The following is a 7,582-nucleotide window of genomic DNA, read 5'->3' on the forward strand; positions in this document are numbered from 1 at the left end:
TGGCACATAATAAGTGCTTGATAAATGTTGTTTGCTTGTCCTAAATCGATAGTGAAAGAGTTATTACAGTTCTTGTTTAGATCAGCCCATTTAAAAAAATCTAATGTGTAAAACCCAAATATAAAATTGCACAAGTTGGTAATTCCTAGCTTAACAAAATGGTTCACTTCCTCCTTTAAAGGAGTTGGGTTCCTTTAAATAGCAAGTTCCTGTAGATTATTAAAAAGTGATTTATTTGATTTCTAGTAAAAATTTGATTTCCATCCAACTTTTCACAGCCTTTCTTTTGCATAAACCAAGGTTCACCTGTATTTTAGTTTTGCCCAGGAAAGGATTTGACCTTCATCTATTTAAAATTGTTGAAAGTGGATATAGATAATTTATTTGAAGTAGTACATTTATCACAGCATATATGCTGCCTGAGAAACAGGACTTTTGAAGGACATTTTCCTCACAAGGTTGACTGCATTCAGCTAATTTTGAGTGTATGACTTCTACAAACAAGGACAATTTTAGCCTCCTGAAATTTGGTTTGGAAGGAGGCCCAGACACACCAGGCTGCGTGGGCTGAGTGGTGAAGAGCTGATTTCACTCGGGTGCATATATAGCATCAGCTGGACCCCCACTGCTGTTCTAGGTTTTGTCTCCTCTTTCTTCTCTCCTCTTATTGATGCCCAATCTCATTTCCTACTCTTCCCACCCCTACCTCCTACACTTTTCTGTTGGTAAAAATCAGATCCAAGATAAAAGTATTCCTTATTTCTTCCTCCTCCTTTCAAAAGGTGAAATTATCATTAAGGCAAGTCAAGAAATTAGTAGATGCTCTGCTTTTGGCAGAGAGAGTGCTCCAGCGGATGTCCTGACAACCCTCCCCGTAACTGCTATCTGACACTTTTGTGCCAGCTAAATGTTGTTTCCTGAACTACTTCTTCTTTCCTTCCCTTTAGTGGGTTCTGTATCATACCCTGATGGCAGGATCTGTTCTGTTTCTGTCTCTGATAATCCCTTCCCAGATACTCTGCCTTGCTTCGCTACGCTGATTCCTGGGTTTTCTCACATGTGTATACCTTAATGGACTGTTGTACATTGTACATTGCATATTGCCCGGTCCTTCCTTTCACCTGTTCTGTCACCTTTTTTGCCCAGCTCTGTGCCTCTGCTCAAGCTGTTCCTTATATCTGTCTACCTCGTCTTGACATCCTACCCATTTTTCAAGGCCAAGTCACAATATCATCACTTTGTTAAATACTCTCTTTCTCATATGCTGCTGACCACTGCTGGAGAAAGTCCCACAACCATGCTTCCTGAATCCACTACAAATTTGTTACCTAATTTCACCTGGGCCCTCCATGGAGTGGGCTGTCCTTTTAGTCTTCCCTGATTGCCTTTCTATCCCAACCCCCATATGAGTTGTTCTAAACCTTTTCTTCTCTCCTTAAGTCTCCTCTACCACTCTTTTCTCCTTGCTGTCAGCAGTGCACCTCTTCTACTTTCCCAAGAAAATAGAGGCCATGTGCTATGAGCTCACTCCTCTCCCCCCATTCTCTCCTTCGATCACTCTCTGAAGATGGGATCTTTCTTGCCAAGGCTAGACCCGTTACTTGTGCCGTTGGTCTCATTCTAGGTCTTCTAGGAGCTTAACCCTTTGATCAGTCTACTTTTCTCTCTCTTTATCTACTAGATCCTTTCCTGCTGCCTAAAAACCTGCCCAGGCATTCCTGATCCTTCCCCTGACCCTGTAGTCCTTCTCAATCCAAGGCTTTGGGGTGAATGGCTCTCATTCTTGAAACTTCCTAGCAGTTTTGGATTCATAATAAAATCAGCCATCCCAATGAAGCACTAGTTGAAACTGGTTTTGCTGGGGGTGGGGGGAGGGATGGGGTTTCTGCCACTTTTGTCCTTGTTTCAAAAACTACTATCCTGTGTCTTTCCTCCTTTTTACAACCAAACTCTTAGGAAAATCCAACTATTCTCCTTGATTCTACTTTCTCACATCCCGTTCATTTCTCAGTCTCTTGCAGTCTTGCTTTCAACTCCACTACTAGAATGGAGCTGCTTTCTCCAAGTTTACCAATGATCTTTTATTTGTTAAATCTGAGTGCCTTTTTTCAATCTTTAATATTTCTTGACTTATTTGTAGTTTTTGATATAGTAAAACTAGCCCCCTCCTTCTGACTGTTCTCTTCTTCTGTAACTCCAGCTCTTGGTTTTCTTCCTAGGTATCTGAACACCCCTTTTTTAGTTCCTTTGCTGGACCATCTGTGTCCTGCCCTCTAAGCACAGGTGCTCTCCAAGGCTCTGCCCTAGGCCCTCTTCTTGTTTTGACTTGTCTGGTCCTCTCTCCACATTCTCTTGGTGATCTCAGCTCCTGTGCATTTGTTTATCATCTCTATGCAGATGACCCCCAAAATGCCTTTTGTATTTACAACACACCCATTTCCAGATATACTCTCCTCATCCCTACCACCAATGAGCCTTCCCTTGTAATTTTTTTAAAGTTTACTTTTTTAAAATTCTGAATTTAAGTAATTCAATAAAATGGGCATTTCCAAGTGCATAGTAGAACATAAAAAGAGAATTGTACATCAAAATTTGAAAATCTTCATTGGGTATAGTTTGCATTTTTAAAGGAATTTAAAGTCCTTTGCAATGTGACACCCTCCCTCCTTACTTTTCAAAGTTTCCCTTATGTAACCTTTATATAATTTTATTTTTTTTATTTGTCAAATCTTTATCAGGTAAGTAGGGAAGGTTGGCAGGGTCCAGCTTAATCTTTCTTGGCAGCAGCCTTCCTCGTGGCAGCTAGGATGTTGCTGAGCTCCTCTCTCTTCCTCTTGGCCTGGATGTGAGTTCCCACCCTTTTTTTGATGAACTTAAAGGCTCGCTTATCCTTAGGGACCTTTAACAGTTCCATGGCCCGCCTCTCATAAGGGGCAAATCCACACACCTCCCGGATCATATGTCTCACAAACTTGGTGTGTTTGGTCAAATGCCTACGGCGGGCGGCAGTGTCTCGGCTTGGAAACGTTTTTGGTAACTTTGTGGCCCTTGTTGAGGCCTACAACCATGGGGTATCAGATGGCCATGGCTGCAGCATTGTAGAGGGAGAAAGGAGACAGAGTAATCGAGGAGAGCTCCTTGAGGCCTCCTGGACACCCACCTGCCTCCCTAGACCCGAGACCCCAAGAGCCCTGTCCCTCCCTTCAGGCTGCCTTTGGGAATGGGGTGGGAAGCAGTCTGAGCATCGGATGGCGCCGGATTCCCTTTATATAATTTTACTTGGTGTGCTCTGTACTTCAGTTCAGACTGGCCAATTTCCCAAACTCAGCCTTCCATTTCCCACTTCCATAACTTTGTACAGGCTGTGCCACCTGTGCACGAAATGTATTTTCCTTCTTCCACCACTTAGAATTCTTAGCTTCCTTCAAGGCTCAAATCAGTACTTCTTCCTTTAGGAAACTTTTCCCGATTCCCCCTACTTGTTAGTGCTTTCTCCTTTCTAAAATTATCTTGCATCTATCTTAGGAAATGTTGGATCCTTGCAGTGGTGGAGTGTAAGCTTCTTGAGGGAAGGGAGTGTTTTCATTTTTACTCTTCGTTATTATCCAAGTACCTAACACAGTGCCTTGCATGTAGTAGATAATTTAATAAATACTTGATGAATGGAATTGAATCCGTTTGATCCTCTATGGACCATTTACAGAAAAACAGGGGTAATCATGATTCACAGTGATTAGACCTGGTTAGGCCTGCTAATCTGTACCAGAGGTGCCTTGGGAGCATTTCTCTGCACCAGTTGAGAAAGGATCCATGTCAATTAGAGTCTTGGCCCCTTCTAAAGCACTCAACTGAACCAAGAGGAATCCAAGACTTTGGTGTGAATGGCTCTCATCCTTGAAACTCCCTGGCAACTTTAGGTTCCTATTTCCACTTTGTTGCATCATAAAGTCAGCCAGCCCAATACAGCACCAGTTGAAGCTGATTTTGCTGGAGTTTTTTCAGCCACTTTTGTACTTGTTTAAAAAAGATTTCTAATTGCATTTCTGACCTTATGCTCTTTCGCTTCTTAGCAACCAGCACAACTTAGAAACCTACAACAGTCTTCTCTATTCTTCCTGTCCTTTTTGAAATGCTTACTTCATTCACAGCTGCCCATGCAACAATTATTGTTCAAATGTGCACATTTAAAAAAAATTTTTTTTTTGCTTTATAACTTATGGTCAATTGGAATCAAGAAATAAAAATGAAAAAATATTTTTGTCTCACTATACCCATTATGAAAAGAAGACTTTAAAGTGGAAAGTCTTCTGTCTATATCCAATTGATAAAAGTGTTGACCAGTTGATAAAGGAAAGGGACAGACCACTGGGACTGCCACTAAAGACCTCCCTTCACTCTTTGACTCGTATATAGCTTTCCCATTTATCCCGTATATAGTTTGTATATATTTGTTTACATGTTGTCTTCTCCATTAGTTTGTGAACTCCTTGAGGTAGGGATAGTCTTTGCCTTCTTTTGTATCTCTAGAGCTTAGCACAGTGCTTGACACATAGTAGGCACTTGGTAATATTGATTGATTTTTTTTACAGGTGAGAAAACTGAGGTTCAGAGATGGGGAAATGAATCATTCTTGATTACATAGTGAATTAGTGGCAGAACTCCAGGTTTTCATAGATTGAAATCCATGTCTACACTACACCAGGCCAGAGAGTAGGGGAGTGATAAGAAGAAAGAGTATTCTCCCAGGGAAATGTACCATCTTAAATGTATTTCCCCCACATCCCTAATACATAGCTTCACCAACAGTATATTAGTGTGCTTGCCTTTCTACATCCCCTTCATCCAACATTTCCTATTTTCATCTTTTACCATCTTTGTCACTTTGTGATTTGGGGTATTTTTTTTTTATTATGGTGCTTGACAGTTTGTATTTTGTCTTTTAGAAACTGTTCATATTCTTTAACCTCTTATCTTTTTGGGGAATGACTCACAGTTTACATATCTGTTTCAGTTCTCTATGAGTTTTGGATATCCAACTACCAAAGCTCTAAAAAGACTTAGCTCCTAAGTAACTTTCCAGCATGGATCTGAAGCTTAACCTCCTTATCTGCCTGTAACACTATGCTGTAGAAGGTGATTGAGGCTAGTTTCCACAAGGAGCTTGGACTTTTGGGAGCTTTGCCCCTTGAGTCTTTGAGAGAAGAGACCACTTCTTGTTGTCAGGATGAAAGGTCTGATCTGAGCACTAGTGCCCTTCACAATTGACTGCCTTGTTGGTCCTTGTCCATGGGCATTGATTACTGAGGGCTTTGCTATGTTGTGCTCTGCTTATAGGCTGTAGCTTTCTTTTCACCGAATTACAAAGGTTCTTGTGTTTTTCTTGGCAGCTGACAGCCAGTTAGCAAGCATTCATTGATGACCTAGTGGGTGAGTGGATATCAGTTTGTGCAATAGCATCAGATACCCACAAGGACAAGGGCTTTCCTGACCCCCACCTGCATCGGCCCTCCACCCCCCAGGCTAACTATAGGCCTTAAAACTCACTACAGGAGAACTAGTAAGGATCCTTTAAAAAAGGAGAGTTTTGCCTTCTGACCAGAGTGGAAGGATAAGAATCATAGTTACTCTTGTTTAGGGTCCTTATGTTTATTGGATCACAGATTAAGAGTTGAGGGCACCTTAGAGGCCAGCTAACATCACCCTCTCCTCATTTGAGGGATGAGGAAACACTGGATTCTCTTTCTGAGTATTCTCGTGCCCAGATAAGCACACAGGGAGGGAGCAGGGTGCAGTAAGCAGCAGGAGTCAAGACCCGACTTTGATCCACCAGTCTTGCTTTTCTCATTTACAAAGTGGGGACAAGAATACTAACCTATCCACTTGACTGGGATGTGGTGAGAAAAACCCTTGGTAAATCTTAGTGTTTTATGTTTCCATCTATGCACCTAATCTGTCTGTCTGTCCATCAATCCACCTGTTTGTTTTCAAACTTATCTTCTGCAAGTAAAACCAGTAACCTAAATTGATAACCAACAGAAATCAGAGGAAATCTACATGGGAGAATATATGCCAGAAATAGAAAGGGAAGAAAGTCTCCCGTTGGGAGGAGGTAACTCAGCTCAACCAAGAGAGAGTCCCAGATTATTTAGAAAAGTGCCTTCACTGTAAGTAAAGGTAGGCTGCTCCAAAATTGTTAGGAAAACTGTAGAAAGGACTTCGTTTTGGTTTGCTTGTTTCATGAAGATTTCATGAAGATGCCAGTCTATTAGAATTAGTATTATGGCAGATTTCTCAAGGGCATTCACAAAGTCCTTTCTTCACAACCACCTTGTCACTTGTTACCAGGTCTGCTGGGGCTCTGGCTACAGAGTAAGTAAGCCCCTTCCTGCCATTTTAACCAGCTCAAATGGCAAGTGAAGCAGTGGGCTCTGCTCAAGTATAATTTTGAACTTGGGCAGATGGGAGAGAAGCATAGGAAAAGGCTTTTGCCAAGAAATGATGTTAGCTTCCTTTGTCTGACAAGGGAGAGGGAGATTCCAAATAGCTCGAGACCTCGCTCCCGAAAGAGGCAATTCCCGCTGCTGTAGATGTTTCCTGACGTTCTGGGGCTTCCTCTGAATTCATCTGTCAGAGAGCAGGAAAGAAGCTTCACCGTTTGCTGTTGCCCTCTCCATCTCTCTGACTTCCCACCACATTGCTGGCAGGAAAGGAAGCCGATTCCTTGAGCACATGATCCTTTAGACTTTGGTCACGTGGCTTTTCAGTGAAACCTAAAAGTTTACAAGCTAGCGGTCCATACCTCTTCCCCTTACCTTCCTCCTCCCAGTCCTCCCAGTAGCATGGTCAGCCAAGACACTCGGGGCTGCAGCTGAATACTTCACTTGCTCAAATATGGCAAGCACAGCGAGGCTTGCTGAATCACTATTTATACATTAGAGACTTGAGAAAACCTAAAGAAGGCATTGTTAGGGTTCTTTATCTTCTCTCTTGCCCCTTTCATCTTATCCTTCCCTCTGGGAGATGAAGTTAGAGGCAGATGCCTACAAGCCAAGCTCCCTGACTCTGACGTGATGTGCTGCCCAAAAAGACTGAATTAGTTTGTAGCTCTTCACCTCAGCCATCTCCAGTGCATTTTGCTAGGTCTAAACTGAACCTGTCTTTTGGTAGTTTTGCTTTGTGTTAAAGATGCTGCAGCAATCAGAATCTTCTCTTGGGTGAGTTTACAAGATTTTGCTGGACAAATGAACAATTTTTGTGATTTTTTTTTCCACCTAAGTCTTCTGAACAAGAGGAAAGTTGGGTAGATTACCTCTCTCTTCCTGGGGCTGCTTCTTTCTCTTCCAAGTGACAGACCTGCTTCCGGTTTTATTACTTGTGGGTAAATGGGACAATGATTACCTTTCCCTTAACTATTTTGATAGAAAATTTGGTTTGTTTTTCAGTATAATGAAAATAGAATTAGAAAGGAAATCTTGGACTGATTATATGAAAATCTCATTGGTGCAAATTGATGAAACCACCATTCCACCTGAGAAATTTATCTAATTGGATACCAAATGTTTAAATTATATATATATATATA

General features: G+C 41.7%; 1 protein-coding gene and 1 pseudogene across 2 annotated transcripts in view; one reads left to right on the forward strand and one right to left on the reverse strand.

The window, feature by feature from the left end:
- The window catches only part of CUNH20orf194 (chromosome unknown C20orf194 homolog), a 170,525-nt gene that overhangs the window by 8,398 nt on the left and 154,545 nt on the right, over positions 1-7,582 (forward strand). The gene's annotated exons all lie outside the window — the stretch shown is intronic.
- LOC114023589 lies at positions 2,768-3,086 on the reverse strand (annotated as a pseudogene).

This window comes from Vombatus ursinus, unplaced genomic scaffold (assembly GCF_900497805.2).
Source record: "Vombatus ursinus unplaced genomic scaffold, bare-nosed wombat genome assembly UNPS02014818.1, whole genome shotgun sequence".
NCBI classification, from domain to species: Eukaryota; Metazoa; Chordata; class Mammalia; order Diprotodontia; family Vombatidae; genus Vombatus; species Vombatus ursinus.